Source organism: Symsagittifera roscoffensis, chromosome 7 (assembly GCF_963678635.1).
Source record: "Symsagittifera roscoffensis chromosome 7, txSymRosc1.1, whole genome shotgun sequence".
NCBI classification, from domain to species: domain Eukaryota; kingdom Metazoa; phylum Xenacoelomorpha; order Acoela; family Convolutidae; genus Symsagittifera; species Symsagittifera roscoffensis.
In genome coordinates, this window is record NC_087068.1 from 27,410,364 (window position 1) to 27,432,671 (window position 22,308).

The 22,308-nt window shown below is 36.2% G+C and overlaps 1 protein-coding gene across 1 annotated transcript in view; it reads left to right on the forward strand.

Moving 5' to 3' along the window:
* Positions 1–2,733: 2,733 nt before the first annotated feature.
* Positions 2,734–22,308, forward strand: part of LOC134851719 (uncharacterized) — a 133,102-nt gene continuing 113,527 nt past the window's right edge. Inside the window, exon 1 of the mRNA XM_063867935.1 lies at positions 2,734–2,754. The gene's annotated coding sequence lies outside the window, so the exon portion shown is untranslated. The remainder of the gene's footprint in view (positions 2,755–22,308) is intronic.

Consider the following 22,308-nt stretch of genomic DNA (forward strand, 5'->3'; position numbering starts at 1 on the left):
TGACAAAGAGAAAGCAGATATATTTGCAAAGTTCTTTTCTTCGGTTTATAGTAAATCGAGTTCATTCGAGTTTTCTCGCGATTTGTGTGCCAGTTCTAAAGGAAGTAAGCATCGAAACAAAAGAAGTAATGGAAACTTGTAAAAACTTAAATGTTAACAAAAGTAAAAGACCAGACGAATTACCACCTTTTTCGTTTCAAAAACTCTGTCTTTCTCTATCCCCTTCTCTTACACAGATATATCAAAAAAATTGCAAACCGGCAAATATCCAAAAATTTGTAAAGTTGCAACAGTGTCTGCTCTCCATAAAAATAACGACAAACGCGAAGTATCAAATTACCGTCCAGTGTCTCTTCTATCGATCCCTCCCAAAATGCTTGAACGGATTTTGTTCATTCGGTTATACAACCACTATTCACAATTTTTACACAGCTCACAGTTTGGATTTAGAAGGAATCGATCGATGATTTTTCAATTATTAATGTTCCTTTAAAAAGTGTATCATGGTTTTGAAAATTAAAAGAAAATGGATGTTTTATTCACTGATTATAGCAAAGCTTTCGACCGCGTGGATCATGGTGTGCTCCCTAGAAAAAAGTTGAAACCGGTATTAGAGGGGAACTACTAAATTTACTGAAATCTTAGGTAACAGATCGTAGCCAATCTGTTAGAGTTAAGAACGAATTTTCTTGGGAAATTAAAATAACAAGTGGAGTACCTCAGGGGAGCATTATTGCGCCATTACTTTTCTTTGTTTTTGTGAATGATTTGCCTTCAAAATGCGAATGTTTTTCCCTCTTAAGTTTGGTGATGATGCGAAATTTATAAGTATTGGAACAGAACTCAATTTGGTACAAAAAAATTTAAACGCACTTTTGAAATGGACTGAAACAAATCACATGCCTTTCAACATGGATAAATGTGCTCATATTTCTATCAACAATACTGAAAAGAACTTTTATTTTGGAAATCACGTGATCGAAAAAGAGTTAACGCAATCAGATTTTGATACTCTCGAGTGACCTTAAATGGGACCAACACATCGAAAAAGCCTGTAAAAAGGCTATAAACGTTATCTTCATGACCAAACGTAACGTTTCAAATATTTATTGGACAACGAAGCTCCATATGTATAAGTCAATGATAGTGCCAATTTTAATTTACGGAAGTCCTTGCTATGGCTTGAGCAAAAACATAATGATAAGTTAGAAAATGTACAGAAGCGAATCGTTAAGTGGATATCACCAATTGGCGGAAGCTACAAGGCTTGTCTCGACTTTTTGGGAATATTACCACTCCTTATGTACATTCAAGTAAACAACTTTTTGTTATTGTCCAAACTGATTTTGGGTAAATATGATAACGAACCAATTGACATGCCTTTTTCAGCTGCAGAGATCAAGAAAGAGAATCTTGGAAGAAAATTTCTTTTATCAGACAAGCAGACTAGCAATTTTTGTAAAAATTGATCTGCGTCAGAAAAATGGACTGAAGAAATCGATATTACTTGTTTTCTGGAGAAGATTTGAAGAATATGAAGAAGTGAATAAAGGCACGTGGAGAGTTGGGCTGTGACTGCTTGATAAATAACTACAGAAACAAGACTAATCTATAGCACTCGCAAACTGTCTGGGGTGATAGCCCTTGTGCTGACCAGCACAGAAGCGCTACTACTACTACTACTACTACTACTACTACTACTACTACTACTACTACTACTACTATACTACTACTGCTACTACTACTACTACTACTGCTACTACTACTACTACTACTACTACTACTACTACTACTACTACTAAAATTGCTTCGGCAAAAATATCGAATATTACTGCTACCATTTTTGAATCATTTTGTCTCTAAATGTCTCGAAAAGCTGAAATACAATTGCCCAAGTTAAACTAGCATTGAAACCAAATTGACGCTTGGTTAATCACTATGTTGGCATTCGTTTAGTTGAAAAAAAATGCCATACAGGAGAAACCTTGAACCACATATAATCATGCATAAACACAAACTTTTCACTTTAAAATGACGCATAATTATTACGCTTAGCCTAATTGTTGTGATAAACTTATTATATAGTTTCATGTGATATAATGGTACGCTTGTAAGAAGAAGGCCCGGTCGGGATTTTAGAGACAAGCTCGTCAAGCCGCGATACACCCCCTCTACCCGGACATCCCCGCCGGAACCTCCACCTCCAACCGTGGAAAACTAGGTTGTAATCGCTTTCATTTCTTTTTTTTACTTTTAAAATCTATTTCTCTACAATCCATTTAACAATCTACTCTTTCTCTTGTTTTGTCTCTTTTGGACCCTGTTTAGTAAATGTCCGTGCCGAAGTAGAGGCCGAGATGGCTACCCAAGTGGAGCAGAAAATTTGTAAAAGGAACCTCAAGGACCAAGTACTGCAGCCCCAAAGATGTCCGAGCCACTGATCACTCGTACAGAGGTGCTACTACTACTAAAAAAAATGCTTCGGCAAAAATATCGAATATTACTGCTACCATTTTTGAATCATTTTGTCTCTAAATGTCTCGAAAACCTGAAAGACAATTGCCCAAGTTAAACTAGCATTGAAACCAAATTGACGCTTGGTTAATCACTATGTTGGCATTCGTTTAGTTGAAAAAAAGCCATACAGGAGAACACCTTGAACCAAATATAACCACGTATAAACACAAACTTTTCTTTTTAAAATGACGCATAATTATTACGCTTAGCCTAATTGTTGTGATAAACTTATTAAATAGTTTCATGTGACATGATACGCTCATAATGGTACGCTTGTAAGAAGAAGGCCCGGTACGGGATTTTAGAGACAAGCTCGTCAAGCCGCGATACACCCCCTCTACCCGGATATCCCCGCCGGAACCTCCACCTCCAACCGTGAAAAACTAGGTTGTAATCGCTTTCATTTCTTTTTTTTTGTTTTTAAAATCTATTTCTCTACAATCCATTTAACTATCTACTCTTTCTCTTGTTTTGTCTCTTTTGGAACCTGTTTAGTAAATGTCTGTGCCGAAGTAGAGGCCGAGGTGGCTACCCAAGTGGAGCAGGAAATTTGTAAAAGGAACCTCAAGGACCAAGTACTGCAGCCCCAAAATGTCCGAGCCACAGTTCACTCGTACAGAGGTGCAAAACTAGCCGACTTTGCCGCTACTGTCTCGCGCTACCGCTCGCAGAAACTGAACTGTGTTACTATAGTAGCAGTCTTTAATGATAACTCATCTTCGGTGTCAGACTTTGCTAAGGATTGGAGATTTTTAATAAATTTGATAATTCAAAAGTTTAATCCAAATGTGCTTATTATCCCCAAAACCACCCTCTCTGCAATTAATTACTTCATAAACAGAAAACTTGGTGCTTTCAATAACTCTTTGTTTTGCCTTATTTATACATTTTACCACTCAAGATTTTGAATTACTTCCCCCAATCTAAATGTTATTTTCAGTACTAATGTTTTGTAAAGAAGGTATTCATTTTTCTTTTTATGGCAAAAAAATTTTCAATTTATTGCTCGCTCATCTAACTTGTATATATTCACCATAAATTTACCCTCCTCGCTGCCAAATTATGGCCGTTGAAACGCACTGCCATATTTGCAAACGCCACCTCCGAAAAGGAGGCATATGGTGTGTCATTTGCAAAGCATACATCCATGTCTGATGTAGCGGGCTACAGAGCAGCAAATTTTATTACGATGGGTGCTCCTGCATACAATGCACTCCCGAGAACTTTGCAAAAAAGGGTCTAATTCCACAAACAGACAAGCACAGCCCCCATCTCAACTCAAAAAGAAACATCACCGGCAACACCTGAAACAAACGCACTGCCCAACGCAACACAATCTTATCCATCACCCCCAGCAATCACTACAGTCCCCTTCGACCCCTGGAAACTTATCGACCAAGAATTTGAATATAAAACAAATGACATATACAAAAATGTTGTTAACTGGAAACCGCGCTTCATAGTTCTAAGCAAGAACAAGCCCGGTTTCCAATTCAAAGAATTACTGAACCAGCAGCTGTTATTGGTAGACGAAACGTCAAACTCTAACGTCGCAATGAAAGCAGCAATGATTATCCCACATCTGCTGCTCCCCAAAACTAAATCAGAAACAAACGGATCAAATTCCAAAACACTGAGCCGCCGTATAATTTTATGGAAGCAAGGCCTATTAGACGAACTTTTCACTGAAGCGAAAGCCCCCAAATTAGACATCCAAAACAGAAGAAGTCCGAAGTAAACGAGGAAGCTAAGCAATTTGATAAACCAATGAGTACAGGCAAAATATCTGCCATCATTGGCTGCCTTTCAGACAAGAAAACAAAAGGAGTACTTCCCCTAAACAAAGTCATTGAAGGAAAAACAATCCTCAATATCACCCCATCCAAAACAGCGAACGCTAACTAAATAACTAAATTAAATGAAGACACAATGCCATACCACCCCTCTATATTCGAACAAATAAACGCCAAGAGAGTTCAAAAATCAACCCTGAAAACGCACGGAAGCCACGGTCCCTCAGGTCTAGATGATGCGAATGGAGAAGGATATTAACTCACTTCAACCGGACATCCATTGAGCTTTGCTAAACAATTGCTAAACTATCCTATACATAAGGAAGTAAAGTTGTCTACCATGAAATCTTAACAGCTTACAATTCGTGTCGCCTAATACCTCTGGACAAAAATCCAGGGGTACGGCCCATTGGTATAGGCGAGGTTCTGAGAAGAACAATTGGCAAAACAATCACCCAATGTATAAAATCAGACCTAAAAAATCTCGGAAAAGAATTCGAACTCTGCTGAGGCCAGAAGTGAGGAATCGAATAAGCTATCCACAGCTTGAGGAAGAAGTTTGAGAAACCGGAAACGGAAGCCATACTACTTATTGATGCAGAAAACGCCTTCAACTCGCTCAATTGAGAACTTGCTCTAAAAAATGTAGAAATCCTTTGTCCGGCACTATATCATGCGCTGGCCAACTCAAATAAACATCCCTCAAATTTATATGTCAAAAACACCGTTTTGACATCTACCGTAGGCACAACGCAAGGTGATCCCCTCGCAATGGCTATGTACGGAATTGGAATAATCCCACTGATTGAGCTCCTCCAAAAACCAAATGTCACCCAAAAATGGTACGCAGATAATGGAAGCGCTGCAGGTGATCTCAGAAGTCTCCGCGCAATACTGGACAACCTAGATGTGCACGGAAAGGCTTTTGGGTACCATGTGAAGCGTTCCAAGTGTCAACTCATAGCAAAGGAAAACTGACGTAAAAGCGCCATAAAAGTATTCGAAGGCACAAATATTACAAAAGCAGACGTTTTTAGAGTCCTTGGATTGGTCATAGAAATACCATCAGCATGCGATAAGTACATCGAAAGCGAAATTGAAAAGACAGCTACTCTAACTGAAAAGCTTTCCAAAATAGCTAAAAGATCACCACAAAATGCGTACTACTGCTACACAAAGGGAGATCAAAATAAATTAAGCTTTCTAACTAGAACAACTCCGGAAGCATTTAAGAAAATGGATGAAATTGAGAAAAACGTAAGACAGCAGCTACTTCCTTGTGATACTGGTAAAAACCATATAACCGATAAAGATCGCAACCTTTTTGCACTACCACTAAGAATGGGAGAATTAGACCTCCTCAGTAACACGGACTTTTCCAAAAACTATGAGCGGTCACGAGGCATTTGTGATCCATTGGAAAACGTGATACAGAAATAGCTGAAACGGAACAAACTCTGATAAATAAAAACATCAAAACTGAGAAACATAACATCGCTCTATCAAAAAAGGCTTAAATTATGGAAAATTGCTCCACAGAGAAAAAACTGACAATAAATCTAGCGTCACAGAAAGGAGCATCGAATTGGCTAAGCGTGCTCCCCCTAAAAAATACCATTTCTCTCTCATCAAATCGGAGTTTAAAGATGGGTTACATCTGAGATATGGATGGGAACCACCAAACACCCCATGTGCTGAGGCCAGAAGTGTGGAATCGAATATGCTATCCACAGCTTGATGCCCGTGTAGACAACCGTTCCCACTGACCCACTCCCTACACTGTCCCAAAGGTGGATACACTCACCTAAGACATAATGAAATTCGCGATACCCTTGCGACAAACCTGGACGAAGTATGCTATGACGTTGAAATAGAGCCGAAACTTCAATCGTTGGAAGGCGAAAGCCATCACAACAAAACAACCACTACTGAAGATGACGCTCGACTTGACATCAAGGAAAATGGACTCTGGGGAGGCCGATTCAGCCGAACTTTTTTCGATGTAAAAGTTTTCAATCCCCATGCTAAATCCTAACCTAAAATTGTATCTGACGCCTACAAATATCTTGAGAGTGTCAAAACAGTAAAATACCAACAAAGAGTTCTGAATGTGGAACACAACAGCTTTGTTCCGCCTATTTTTGCGTGTAACGGAGGAGCAGCACCGGGCTCTACAAAAACCGTCCAGAAACTAGCAGAGAAACTAAGCGAAAAACGGAACGAATCATACTCGGACACAATTAACTATATATGAACAAAAATGAGTTTTGCCATTCTGATTAGTGCAATCCTTTGCTTTAGGGGGTGCAAAAAATTTAAAAAACATCGAACATAGACAATTCTATCTGTGCTGTAATCGAGGAGGGTAGATTTAAATTGACAATTCTCTTGATGCATTAAAATAGACTTAATTTATTCTTAAAAATTTGTCGATGTATTTATATAGCGTTGGTATGGCCCTATCCAACCTGTGCGCGTACCGTCGCATGACGGAAGGGCCCATTTTATTTGACCCCCGTTATTTTCAGGACAAATTTAAGAAGTGGTGGTGGCAGCAAAATTGCGGTCATCTGTTCTTTGTAGGCCACGAGCACTTAGTTGCACAGCTTCCAATTAAGTGCTTGTGGCCTGCAAAGAACAGATGAGCGCAATTTTGCTGCCACCACCACTCTTTAGATTGGTCCTGAAAATACAATTCACTTGGAAACTTGTGTCCGATTATTTAAAACATTTTGTTAAATTTATTAGCAATTTCCTCAGAATTAAATTTCGGAAAAAATTGCTCGATAATGTCATTTTATCAGAATTTTTACGGTTTTGCGTGCCAGGTAACGGTGTTTTTCCGGATCAAGCGGTGTACAGCTTCCAACTGAGACTCTTGAGATCTGAGATAAGCCAGGCAAATGCGGATAGGGCCAAGGCATCGGGTAACCTAGTAAAATCAAGAGGGGTAGTGAGAAGGGGTATAGGTGAGAAGTGGTGGCTCTCGGTAATATTCTGTTTGAACCGGCAAGCAAGGTGTAGTGTCAATAACCTGATAAGCCGACACAAGAGAAAGCTTGAAAAATTTTCAGAAAAACAGGATAGACCATTAAAAAACTTGGATGAAAGGTCAGTTAGAATTTTAGATGAAGTGATTTTGCCGCTTTCCACTTATTTTTGCGTGTACCGGAGGAGCAGCACCGGGCTCTACAAAAACCGTCCAGAAACTAGCAGAGAAAATAAGCGAAAAACGGAACGAATCATACTCGGACACAATTAACTATATAGGAACAAAAATGAGTTTTGCCATTCTGAGGAGTGCAATCCTTTGCTTTAGGGGGTGCAAAAAATTTAAAAAAAACATCCAACATAGACAATTCTATCTGTGCTGTAATTGAGGAGGGTAGATTCAAATTGACATTTCTCTTGATGCAAAAAAAAGACTTGATTTATTCTTAAAATTTTGTCGATGTATTTATATAGCGTTGGTATGGCCCTATCCAACCTGTGCACGTACCGTCGCATGACGGAAGGGCCCATTTTATTCGACCCCCTGTATTTTCAGGACAAATTTAAGGAGTGGTGGTGGCAGCAAAACTGCGGTCATCTGTTCTTTGCAGGCCACGAGCACTTAGTTGCACAGCTTCCAATTAAGTGCTCGTGGCCTGCAGAGAACAGATGACCGCAATTTTGCTGTCACCACCACTCTTTAGATTGGTCCTGAAAATAAAACTCACTTGGAAACTTATGTTAGATTACTTAAAACATTTTGTTAAATTTATTAGCAATTTCCTGAGAATTAAATTTCAGAAAAAAATGTCTCGATAATGTCATTTTATCAGAATTTTTACGGTTTCGCGTGCCAGGTAACGGTGTTTTTCCGGATCAAGCGGTGTACAGCTTCCAACTGAGACTCTTGAGATCTGAGATAAGCCAGGCAAATGCGGATAGGGCCAAGGCATCGGGTAACCTAATAAAATCAAGTGGGGTAGTGAGAAGGGGTATAGATGAGAAGTGGTGGCCTTCGGTAATATTCTATTTGAACCAGCAAGCAAGGTGTAGTGTCAATAACATGATAAGCCGACACAAGAGAAAGCTTAAAAAATTTTCAGAAAAACAGGATAGATCATTAAAAAACTTGGATGAAAGGTCAGTTAGAATTTTAGATGAAGTGATTTTGCCGCTTTGGGTGCGGGAAGTCTTAAGCTTTGGACCAAAATATCCGGTACGAGACAAATTCACTGGAATTCACTTCCTTGCTGACGATGATAGTTTTTTGTCTGAACTGAAGTTAACAGAATACCCGGAGAAAAATTATGTGAGATTGAATCAACTGCAAAGAGATATGCTAAGAATGTGAAACAGAGCCCCTCTGACAAAGGTGTTGAAAAAGCCAGAAAGTATTTGAATGACAATGGTCTGCCGTTTGATAAAGGGGTGGGTTTTTGTGTAATGAAAAAGGAGAGATATGAGAAAAAACTGAAAGATTTATTACAGGCAGAACAGTTTAGTGAGAGGAAGAATCTGACAGACAGCCTGATTATGAAAATTGAAAAACACATAAACAAAGAATTACTCGCCATGAAAAAAAAAGGACGAGATTAGCGAAGCGCTGTACACTAGGTTGAGATCAACGGGAGCGTAGCCGGCTAGGCTCTATGGATTAGCAAAAGTACACAAATAAGGCACACCAATTCGTCTGGTCCTTTCTTTACCTGGTAGCTCATATGACAACCTAAATAAAACATTGGCAAAGTACTTTGATGAAACTGAGGGGGCAAACATGGATACGAACACTCAAATGGCCAGGGATATCTTGAAGAAAACTGAGTTGGATTCTGACGAGAGTAAAACCTCCCTTGATGTAAAAAGTTTGTACACTAATGTCCCGCTCAAGTAAGCCGTTGAAATAGCCCTGAGGAGATTATATGAGCAAGTCAACCCTCCGTAAATATCTCGCAAGACTAGGAAAAAACTACTGAATTTGGCAGTCAGTAAGCTACACTTTAAATGCAATGGTTTGTGGTATGTACAAAAAGACGGTTTAGCAATGGGTGCCTCCCTTGCAATAAAAATGGCCAATTTAAGCCTCAAAGAATACGAACCTACTTTAGAGAAAGAAGTACCAAGATTGACTGTGCTAAATGAGGGTAAGAAGGAAGTGTGCCCTAGATGTCAGAAAAAATTGACATATTGGACAAAAATGGTAGAATTCGAAGCTTGTTTGAAATGGTATCACTTAGGGGTGATAACATATCGGAATCCGAATACGCAGACATCGCTGAAACAGTATGGTTTTGCATGACTTGCAAAAAACAACAGGAAGCAGATCGGACTGTGAATGGTGTTAAAAATTTTCTAAGATATGTGGACGACATAGTTAGAATGGTCAAGGGCGATCCTGGGGTAGTTCCCGAGGCTGCCAATAAATTGCATCCAAACTTGCAGTTCACCATAGAAGAACTTGATAGGAACGGCAATTTGGCCTTTTTGGACCTAAATGTCAACGTGGATTCAGGAAAAAAGGTCAAATGTGGTTGTTACCAAAAACCCACTGATACCGGCACCATTCTAAATTTCAGAGGCTGCGCACCTTTGCAGTACAAAAGAAACGTTATTGAAGGGACGGTTAATAGGAATTTCATGAGTACCTCAACATGGGAAGATTTTGACCAGGCATTGGAAAAAAAATTGGAAGCAATGGATTGAAAATCAATATCCGAAAAAATGGTCTGACAGAGTAGTGTTTAAAACTCTTAACAAGATCATTGAGGGAAAGAAAAATTTAGAAGTGAAGGCATCAGAAGCGAGAATTGATAAATGGTTAAAAAACTTACAATGCAATATCGAGGCAATCCATCTCAATTGTTAGCTGCAAAATTTTGGCTAATATCCGGGGCACAAATAATTTTTACAACAAGAAAGTTGAAAACATGCTTGCCATCCCTCAAAACATCCTTTGCTCGTGAACTGAGATCCAAAGTGCTGTACAAGCTTACATGTAGTGGTTGTAAGTCCACCTATGTCGGCCAGACAGTCCGACATTTAGCCACGAGAGTCGATGAACACCGCAAAGGGGACTCCCCAGTAGGGTAACACTTGTTAGAATGTAATAAGGAGGTAGGCGGTACTGCTGAGCTGATGTCAGAGATTATATACCAAACATTCAACACTCATAAGCTACTGACACTAGAGGCTTTGAAAATTTGACATTTCAGAATCAAAAATATTCCCAAATCGAAATTTAATAACCATGAAAAAACAAAAAACTAAAAATCTCAAAAATTTACAGGAAAATGTTATTCATGATTACGTAATTATATCATGTAGTTACATATGTTTAAATTTTATTGGTTAAAAAGTGTTAGAGCCTTTTTAGACATGTTTCTCATTTTTCAGATCTTTGATTGTTTTGTAATTATTTGAAAAATTTTTAATACTGATGATGCACAAAATGTGCAAAAACGTTTGAATTAACATTTTAAACTTCCTATAATATGAATTCTGTGGTTCACACAAGGTGTTTGGACCCCGTCACTTTCTCGTTTCCTATAACAGTTCTATTTCTGCAATTGTTCGTCGTACAATCGCACGCTGATTTCCAAGTGCACTTGTCGCTCTCAGTGTATTGCTCGAATTTCGACCAGAATATTTTGAGAAGTCATTGTTGCAAACCAATACCTTCTCTTAAATCAATTTTTAACACATTCGCAAGTCGACAGGTTTAGTACATGAAGTTCTGTTCGCATTTGGCTTTCCGTGGACGTCTAAGCTGAAATAAATTGGCGCGCAATAAATCTGTGTAAAATGGTATGTCTAGATTACATGCCTCATAACGTCCCAAAATCAACTTTGAAATCAACAGCAAGTTGTTTAGCTGAACATTCATTGGCAAAGGAAGAACCCCTAGTACTTTCAAATTTTCTTTGTATGGGACACTATTAACGCAAATCCATCTTACTGCTCTTTGCTGAATCGTCTCTAATTCGGACATTACGTATTTATTTAAACCATGGACTTTATTTATTTATTTAAAACATGGACTTGCGTAAAAAACACGGGAATTATCATGAATTTGAATAAATTCAGTTTCGCTACTCTGATTAAATTCGATATGTTTCTTTTGATCACGAAAAACGTTTTATTGGCTTTTAAGCCTGTTTTGTCAATGTGTAGATTCCAGCTCATGTCATTTGAAATTATAACCCCTAGATCTTTCTGAGTTTCCACTAATTTAATTTCCGTATTGTTGAAGTAAAATTTGTATGAACTTTTAGTAAAGCTCACGTGGGTGCATTTATCAACATTGAATGAAAGATTGTTTTCGACTGTCCAGTTGTATATCACATTAAGTTTCTTAAGTTCTTAAATTCTTCTTTAGCTTAAGCTATGCTGATGAATTTTGTATCATCGGAGAAAATTAAAGGTGTGACATTTTGGCAAAGAAAAGGCAATTCATTAATAAAATTTAGGAAAAACAATGGCCTGAGGATGCTGCCTTGGGAAACTGCGCTTGTTACGGGCTTTGGATCTGAAATTTCGCTGTTAACTTTGACAGATTAGGTCCTGTTTGATAGATAAGATTTCAATAATTTGATCAAATGTCTACCAACTCCGTTATTCAAAAGCTTCATGAAGAAGATACCGTGGTCAACACGATCGAACGCTTAACCAAGGTCCTTGAAAACGGTCTCCATATCACTCGCTTTGTCCTGATTTTTGTAGGTTGTCTGTAAGAAAGTTACTAGCTGTAAAATTTTGGATTTATTCTTCCGAAACCAATGTTGTGAACTATGTTCATTTACGTTGTTGATAGATGTTCATATAACCTCCTAAACATTATACGCTCTAATATTTTTGAAACTATACAAAGAAGGGAGACGCGTCTAAAATTTTCAATATCACTTTTATTGTCTTTTTTATGAATTGGGCTGATTATAACTGCTTTCCAGTAGTCTAGAAAACGCCTAGTTTGAATAGTTTTAGAAAATATTTGATAGATAGAGTGTGATAGAGATGCTTGTATTTTGAACTGTGCTGGCGGTAAATCGTCGGGGCCTTTATTTTAATTCGTGTTCAACGATTGACATATTTCAGGTATCTCGAGCTCAGTAAAACTAATTGTATCAATGACTGTATTGGAATCAGTTTCGGGTGGTTCTAAAAACTTACACGATTCAAGGTACACTGAAGGGAAAAATTTCGAAAATAATTCTGATTTTAATGGATCGGTATCGGCGGTCTCTTTTTCATACTTCAGTATACTTGGTCAGCATGACTTATGAAAAGCTTTAAAGTATTTAAAAAGTTTTCCCGTTTCATGTCTTTTATTGCTGGTGAAGATCAAATCAACAGTACCAGTTGAGGCAGTATTAAACTTAACATTTTGATTAACTTCAAGATTCTCTATTTCTTCCAAAAAGGATATTTCGCCTTCTTTAATTGATGACACCAATTTATTGAGGGGTAATTGAAATCACAGTTCTTCCGCAATTTATTTTGTGAACTGAGAAACCTATGTTTCATAGTTCACAACATGGGTTTAGGAAGAATTTTTGTTTCCCTTGATGTTTGGCTCGTAGTTTTTCATCATGGTTGTACGCGCAAATAATATATCTGCCGTAATGACATTTCACTTCACCTATTTTTGTCTGGGTCTTTTTTTAGTTGCGTTAAATTTTCGGAAAGAGGAAATTTCCTCTGCATTTGCACCAAGAAATTTCATTGTATTGCTTATCAATTTCTCATCGTGCTCAAAAATATTCGATTTATCAATTTTGCTGTCAGTACCCATGCTAATTTCCCACATACCACTAAATCGCAATTCTTGAGATATATCGAAACTAGATTTAACGACACTAGAATATTGAGCTTCCAGTTGGGGAGGAGAAATTTGCACGTAGGCCAAGATTTTATGATCTCCAGTGACTTTTTGATGTCCTCAATGCTTTTTGACAGCTCGCCCACATCCACAGTAGATTTTGGACGAATATCAGCACTTAGGCACCCATTGCACAAAAACTGTACATTCGCGGTCCTCTCCAGAAATTTGAAAATATCATGAGAGTATCCCTTACACGAGCTATGCGTCCACTTTTCGCAACCCTCGCACATCAGCCAATTCTCCCCCACTGACTTGGAACACATGGTGCAACACTCTTGACTTTTAGAGGCCAATCTTGACCTTATCGTAGCGCCAGACATTTAATTTGAAAAAGACTATTTAATAAGTTAGTCTTTTTTTAAGTTAGTATGATTAAGAAACAACTTTTTTCACGAAAAAAATTAGAAGGTCAGAAACTATCACGGTATCTGAAATTACTGCATTTGTCCTTGGTAACTTCAATTCAATCCAATTTTTCATGCCGATGAAATTTTCTTGTTTTATGATAGAACATGATGATTTGTCTCATTGCAAAACAGAAAAAACTTCTTGCCCAGTTCAACTGCCTCTCTTGGAAAAATAAATATTTGAACCACTAGAAGAAAAAAACAAGACGCGAATAAATCGAGTTTGCTGAAAATTCGATAACGGTAACAAAAGTGAATAAGAATGACTAAAACAACCAACTGGACAATCTTTCAAGGTGACAAGCATTCTAAACCTTGGTAGAAGAATGATCTCCTAAATTTTAAATCAAAAACAACTTAGGATATAAGTTTTCTATTCGACACATGGCTCAATTCCAAAATTCCTAACAAATTTTTTCAGATTTTTTCTAATAAAAGATAATCAGAAGGTCAAAAGTGTCATAGTAACCGAGGTTTGAGTAAGCAGTCATTTTATCACATATTCCCCTCAAAATTCTAGAAATTTTATAGACATTAGTGCAAGACTGGCTCCTAAGGTGCTTCAATAGATCGTTGAACCTAGAAAAAGCTTCCTAAAACATGTGCTAACACAGTGATATTCAAGGCGATCGTCAAGACAAACTGAGCTCATCCATCAGGGGTTTCTATTTTATATAAAATCATATCTCGAAAACCAAAATGAGTTGAGATAAAACTCGAGGGCAGATTTGCTAATTATTTTGTTCCTTGACAGCATCCCATCATAAGGTTTAGGATTTCAATTTCTATTAGCTGTCTTAAAATCTAAGTTTTTTGAACGAAGTTTTATAGAAAAAACCTTGATATCAAAAAAAAGCTTTAAGCAGTTAAAATTAAAGGCCAGGTTTGTGCCTAGACAAAATCCCAACATAAGGGTTCAGAATTTCAAAGTTGGTTCGTTTTTTTTTTAATTCACGAAAAACTGAAAAATTATAAAGTATCGGCGGTCTACATCTTGCTACAATTGCTACATCTCGGAAACCCAGAGGATTTGAGCAGTCACATTTAGAGTGCAGATTTGCAAGGCCGATGTATAACTGACAGGATCCCCAGCCTCCATATTTGCAACCCTACTATAGGATTGAAAACTTTAAGTAAATTCTTTATACGGAGGCGAAATAAACCTCGAATTAGCAAAAATTCGATTACGAGCAAGATTCGAATCTGCAACGTACTGTAATCAAGAGATTTCGAGTCTGACGCACTATCTACTCAGCCACGCAATCTAAACAACGGACAATTACAAGCCACGAATAAAGCAGCTACATAAGCTAATATATTGCCACTGTTTTTCAGCCAAAGTGGCCCCAAATACCAATAGACTCAATTTTGCAAGCAATAATTGAGAATATAAGAAACTGAAGGCATCCACACTAACTTTGCATGTAACAAATCTCAAAGCATTAAGCCGCATTATGTATAACAAAATATAAAATTTCATTACTCCTGGCCTGCAAAATTAAGACCACAGTACTTTTACCTGCGGTTTGGCTCAGACAAATTTTAAAAAGAAAACTAACTTGGAAAATTGAGTTAGACTATTAAAATTTTTTTTAAAAAAGTTCAATTATCTTTATATAGACTGAAGTTTCTGAGAAAATGTCTGAAAAACGATCAACTACCGGACTTTTTGAAGTTTAGGGTCCCCGAGATCGGGTTTTTTAGGACGAAGCTGTGCATACTTTTACAGTAAAACTACTAAGGACTGAAACGTCTAGGGCAAATGAGGACAGGAAAAGGTACGAGATGCTAATGAAAGCAAGATCACTGGTGCGAGAAGAAATCAGCAAACAGTGGTGGGCGTCTATTTTCCGATTCGTGTGGCGTCAAGTTGAGGCAAGCTTGAAGACAACATCAGATAACCATGGAAAAAACTTTTTAAAAAATGTCCGAGAGACAAGTTAAAGCCCTTGGGGGGAGAATTGAGGAATCATTTAGGATGCTTGATAACCTTGAATGGATGGGTTCATGAACTGCTATCAGGGGGCCCAAAGCTTCCCATTACAGACAAATTTAACGAAACGCACTTTTTGGCTGATATCGACATTTTTCTCTCACAATTGAAAAATTAAAAAACATCTGGTGAAACTTTATATGAAATAGAAAACGCGGCAAAGGCATATGCAAAAAACGTAAGGCAAACCCCAAGAGACAAAGCCGTTGAAAAAAAGAGGAAATATCTCAAAGACAATGGGATGCTGGCTGTGCCTTTTGATAAGGGGGTTGGTTTTTGCATAATGAGGAAAAAAAACTTATGGATCAAAGCTGGAATCCTTGTTGCATTCTGCTCAGTTTTTGAAAAAAGATGCAACCAGTGATGAGGTTGGAAATTGGAAAGGAACTTAACGAAGAATTACTAGCCATGAACAAAAAAGACGAGATAAATGAGCAGTTACATTCTAACATGAGGTCAACAGGGGGGCAATCCGCTCGTATGTACGGTATAGCCAAGGTACACAAGGCTGAGACACCCCTACGACCAGTACTATCACTTCCAGGCAGGTCATATGAGAATCAAAACAAAATGCTTGCAACGTTTTTTGACAACATCAATGGAGCCAATATAGAAATCAATACTAAAGATGCCAGAGAAACAATTGAAAACATTGCTCTAGATGAAACCATAATTTCTCTTGATGTGAAAAGTTTGTACACCAACGTTCCCCTGAAAGAGCCAATTGAAATTGCTTTACAGAAGCTGTACAGCCAGGAATCTCCTCCCGAAGTTCGAAGAGCAACCATGAAAAGGCTTTTGAATATGGTGGTCAGCGAGTATATTTCAAGTGTAATGATTCGTGGTATGTGCAAGTTGATGGTTTAGCAATGGGCGCAGCCCTCGCTGTACTTCTGACAAAATTATGGCTGAAAGAGTACGAGTTTGTTCTAAGACAAAAAATACCGGCTGGGAACGGAGATACAGCAAACTAATCACAAAAACGGTTTGTGCCCATGTTGCAGCAGGAAAGTCACATATATATCAAAGGGGGTTGAATGCGAGAGTTGCCGAAACTGGTATCATCTCAAATACGGAAAAATATCCGATGACGTATACGCATAAATAACCGAGATAGTCTGGTACTGTGAAAACTGCTGCCGCGCTAAGAACAAGGAGAAGGATACTCGCCAATCGAAATTGTTCATCAGGTATGTGGATAACATTGTTAGAACAGTCAGAGGAGAGCCGAATTATCTTCTCGATACCGCCAATGCTCTTCATCCAAATCTGTAGTTCACTCTAGAGGAAATTAATTCGAAGGGAATTTGCCGTTCCTGGATTTGAACATAAATGTATTGCAGGGTAGGGGTGTAACTTGCAGTTGGTATCAAAAACCAACAGATACTGGGACTATACTGACCTATAGAAGTTGCGCCCCAACTCAGTATAAGCAGAGTGTTATCCAAGGCACTGTACACAGGGTTTTTAGGAGTACATCTAGCTGGGAGCAATTTGATAAGGATGTGGAAACTAATAGGGCGCAATGGCTGACAAATCAGTACCCTGAAAATTGGTCTGCAAAGGTGGCGGCAGACGAACTGTGCAAAATCATCGAGGGTAAGGACAAGCCCCTGGATAGTGAGAGGTGTTTGTCATCTCAATCACCAAAGAATGTGAAGCCCCCAATGCTGATGGTGCAATGTAGAGGTAACCACAGCCAATATTTTGCTAACGGGTTACGAAAGTTAACTAACGTTCAAGTGATTTTCACCACAAGAAAACTAGAATCATGTTTACCATCACTGAAATCAGCATTTTCTAATGACCGCAAGTCAAGAGTGGTTTATAAACTGTCATGTAGTGGATGCACTTACACCTATGTCGGACCAACTGTTCGACATTTGACCATTACAATTGAGGAAGCTAAGAACGCAGACTCACCGGTAGGCCTCCACTTTTAGCAATGCCAACTTGAGGAAAATAGCGCAGATCTTAGTTGGGAAGTTGTAGATATGTCAAATAACCAAACAAATCTGTTAACAATAGAGGCAATACATATCAGGAAGGAGAAATTGGGCTTGAACACACGCGATGATTTTAGGAGCAGGGAGTGAACACTGAGAATTTAGTCCCAAAATTATTTTGGTTTTTCATTTAAAACATACATGTCTAAATCAAAATTATGACTCAAAAACTTCCAGACAAATTAATTTAAAACTGTTAAATTAAATTTAGAGGTTAAAAGTATTTTATTTTTAATAGTAACTAAGAGGTCAATTATGATTGGCTAATTTTTCTAACAATGGCGTAGAACCAAAATGTATGTGAAATATTGTAAATAACATTTGTAAATTGATGTATTACCGTCATTTAGATTAGTTTATTGTAAGAATCCTGACAATGCACGTAGTTGCAAAAACGATTGAAATTTAATTTTCAGCAAATATCTTTTTTACAAAACAATCTAACAAAAACAAAAAAAAAAGAAAATTAAACTAATTTAAAAAAATTTACTAAAAATAATATTGAGTAATATTGAATTCCCTCCGTTCGTTGTACATATGTAGTTAAAAGAATAGAAAAAAAGAGAATTCACGCTAGACATTTCGATCCGAAAAGTTTCGTGTTTCAAACGTTTCGTGATTTTTGCAATATTTTTTTGCAAAAAATTAGAGGTAATGTAACAAAGTATTGAGGTAATGACTGGGTTTGGTATTGGTGTTGGTATTGGTATTGATGATTCAGTTCGGTATTGGTGTTGAGATTGAGGCCTTGGTATTGATTCTGTGGTATTGGTATTGGTATTTAATAACTGGTATAAGAAATTCATTTCCAAAAATTGATTTATATTGAGTCAGAAAAATATTGAAATCGAGTTTTCATGATTGTTGTGTGAAACAAACAATTTTCGCTCGGTTCCTTTGATGACTTAAAAATGCATCAAAACTGCTAACTTAATTCTATTTGAATGCAAAAGCAGATGCTAATGCTATAGAAAAGCGGTTAATGAATAGCACCAATACATGCGACTTAGGTTGGAAAAAAAAGGATTGTACTAATACTCTCGCTTCATAAATGAAAACAATTTTTTTTTGAGTTTTACATTGCGATTATAAGAAAAAGATTAAGTTAAAGCATTCGCGCTCCTGCAGATTTTAAATCGTCGACTTGAGTGAACAATTAAACTACAGCGAAGTTTAGGCCTTTTACCAAAGCAACATAGCTACTTCTTAAACATGTGCCAAATGAATTTTCCTATGCATTACAATATTTGATACATCATAAACGTGCAAAAATTCTTCCCTTGAACATTCGAAAAAAATACGTTGCTGAAACGTGTCAACATAGAGATTTCTTAGGGACATAACAAATGATGCACAATTTAAATAATGTGTAGATAGAAAGATAGAAGCGATAACAAAGTAAAAGGCGAAGTAGTATATGAGTGAGGGAGAGTGGGGGTGGGTGGAGACCCCCATGTATTAAGATAGGGAATAGAGTATCCGGTCTCCAAGATATGTATTAGGTATGGGAATAGATTTCCAATGTATTAAGGTAGGGAATAGGTTTCCCATGTATTAAGATGGTAAGGTTTCAGATGGTAAGTTTCATAAAAATTTTTGGCGCCCGATCTTACCATGTTTTAAGATAGTGTTTAGATTTCCCATGTATTAAGATAGTGTATAGATATCCCTATGTAAAAGGATTAGAAATTCCTTGTATTAACATAGGGAATAGATTTCCCAATGTATTAAGATAGGGAATGGTAAGGTTTCAGTGTGATGGTAAGATAATAGTAAGAAAAACGGTATTTTTCGGATTTTGAGGGGAAATGTCTAGTTTTTTCGCAAAAATCTCGGCATGCGTTATGTAATTCTTGAGTGTTACATGTAGAATGTGCAATGAAGAGAATATGTTTATTGGTTCATGGTAAGTCCATGGTAAGATGTGCAAAAATTGGGAAATGCTTATAAGAAAAATTGATATTTTTTCAAAAAACTTCAAAACACGTTTTGATTTGATTTAACTTGACTTAATAACTATTTTATTAGATGTCCTTTCTTTGAAACTGTACTCAATCTAGCTTAAACTATGCTGAAACCTCCTGATACCTTAAAAAATTTTCAAGTTTTTGGAAAAAATTGCAAAAATTTCATGTTTTTGGAGAAAACTGCCAAAATTTCAAAGTTTTTGGAAAAATTGCAAAAATTTCAAAGTTATTGGAACAAACTGCAAATTTTTGGAAAGAACTGCAAAAATATCAAGATTTTGGCTAGTTTTTTGTTGCTTCTGATCTAATTGAATAAAAAGTAAATACGTTTAGAGTTTAAAATTAAGCTCAAATTGTATTTCAATTGGCATCATGTTGAGACACTGATACAAAACTTTGAATAGACATATGGAATTTTCCAAATTTTTCCCACAAAAAATTAAAATACGATAAATTTAAGCATTATTTGAGTAACAAAGCGGGTTATATAATGCTCTCAACATTAACAAGAAAGCTCATAAAAGCTGAATCGAAATTGAAACTTGTGGAAGATAGTGAAAATAACCGTAATTTTTAAGAAAATAAAATAAAAATTATTCAATTTTATCAAAAATTTTCCATTTACAAGCTTTTAATTGGATATTTAACTAATTTTTTGTCCAATTCAGGGAGAATTGAAATAGGACTCTCAATACAAATGAACATTAAGAGCAATATTCCATAAAATTTCTAGATTTTTGCTCAATGATTAACCCAAATTTGTACAAAAATTACAAATTCAGAGAAGTTATTCACCTTAATAGTACAGAATTTCAGATCAATGATGAAAAATGAACAGTTGATAGCTAAAATTGACTAAAAACGAGATAAATTTTTCTTAAAAATTTATTCGATATTTGCTCAAATTCAACAAAACCTTCTTCATAACTGATGATTATCTCTGTTGCTTCTGCAACATAATTTTCAAGATTTTGCGTAGAGTTTTTCCATGTTTTAAAATTATTCTTGCTTTCTGTTTAATACATGTTTTCTCTATTGAACACACTTTACTAAAAAATTTAGTCAAAACTGGATAATTTAGGAGGAAAATAGTATCAATTGAACGAACAATTTGCTGGCAGAGATGAAATTAGAACTGATACCGTATGATTATTACAATAAAAAATGTTAATATCTTCCTCAAGGTTCCCCTGTTCAGTTGCTATTGTAAACTATTTAAGCAAAAATACACATTTTGGGATCAATAACTATCACTTTTCTTGCAAAATAGTTATTAACTCGCTTTTTTTCTTAATTTATGACGGAAACTTTCTCAAAAATATCCAAGTAAGAAAGAATTGATGCTAGTTAAAGCATTCAAAAATATATGTACAAAATGAGAATATAAAGGTGTATTTTTACGATCTAAGAACAAATTAGGAGCAGCTCTATTAGTTATAATCTGAAAATCTCCGGAAATACGCAAGAGAACCTAGTTCCTAATATCTACAATATGAAAACTTCTGACAGAGCGAGTCTCAAAAAATTGATTTAGCAAAGCAAATCAAGGTGCAAACTGGAACAATTGTGTAATTTTCCGATTTTTATTAAGAAAAAAACTCTATGTAGTAAAAATGTAGTAATGTTTTGTATATAGTGTTGTATATTCTATGTAGTATTGTGTATGTATATAGCAAGGAAAAGTAGATCTTGAAAGCAAGTTTTCGATTTATGCTTTATGTATCTTCTTCCAAAAGATGTCGAATTGGGTTTGTTGGGAAAACATTTGATCTTTCATATAAAGTACCTAATATATCAAATGATAACAATTTTTTCTAATGAATTACGCATAAATATAAGACTTTGAGGATTTTTATGTCGGATTTTTTTCTCAAGATATACTTTATAAGCTAAATTTTAGTAAAATTATCTCAAATCTCCTAAGGAATAAATTGAGTTTCTATCTCATTTTAGCATTTTCTCAGTTTCTGCTTCATCTACTATCTACCAAATGAATCCAATTTGAGCTAATTTTTACTTGAAAATTGAATTTTAGATGAAAAAATGTATCGTTTCAACGAACGTTCAATAATCCGAAGCTGAATTATTACCATAAATCCTTTACTAAAAAGTTTTAAAGAATTTTCTCAACCTCATAACTGTATAATGCTGTTTTAAAGCTGAATTTCTATTTTAGACTAAATTTTTAGTTGGAATGATGTATATCATTATCTTGAAACTTTCAAAGTTTAGCAAAACATACATTTTTTCCAGGTCGTTTATCAATTTTTTTTCTGAAATCATCAAAAAATCAATAGAAAAACATAATTCTTAATAAATCAAACCACATTATCGATTTTTGCTCTCTTTAACATCAATCAAAACCTTTGAATAAAAAAATAAATGACAATTCAGGTAATGTAATGAAAACACTGTATAAATACTGACTAGATTTGTTACAATTGCTGAGACTTTTCAGATTCAGTAAAAACTAATAATCATAGTAATTTCTAAGTTTTTCAAAAAAAAGCTTAGAAATTTTACCTTTTCCTGAAGTGTGTTTGGAGTCTGCTGAGCACATAATTTAATATTATGCTGAGAATGCTTCTTCTTGAAATGATTAGCGAGTTCCTCGCTGCTATAAGTATAAAAATTACAGTTAGAACACTTCAAAACACCACATGTTCTACGATGTCTTGATGCATCTTTGTGAGTGTATTCCCTGCCACATTCAAGACATGCAACTCTTTCGTTTCTATTGAGTGAAGGCATCTCAATAC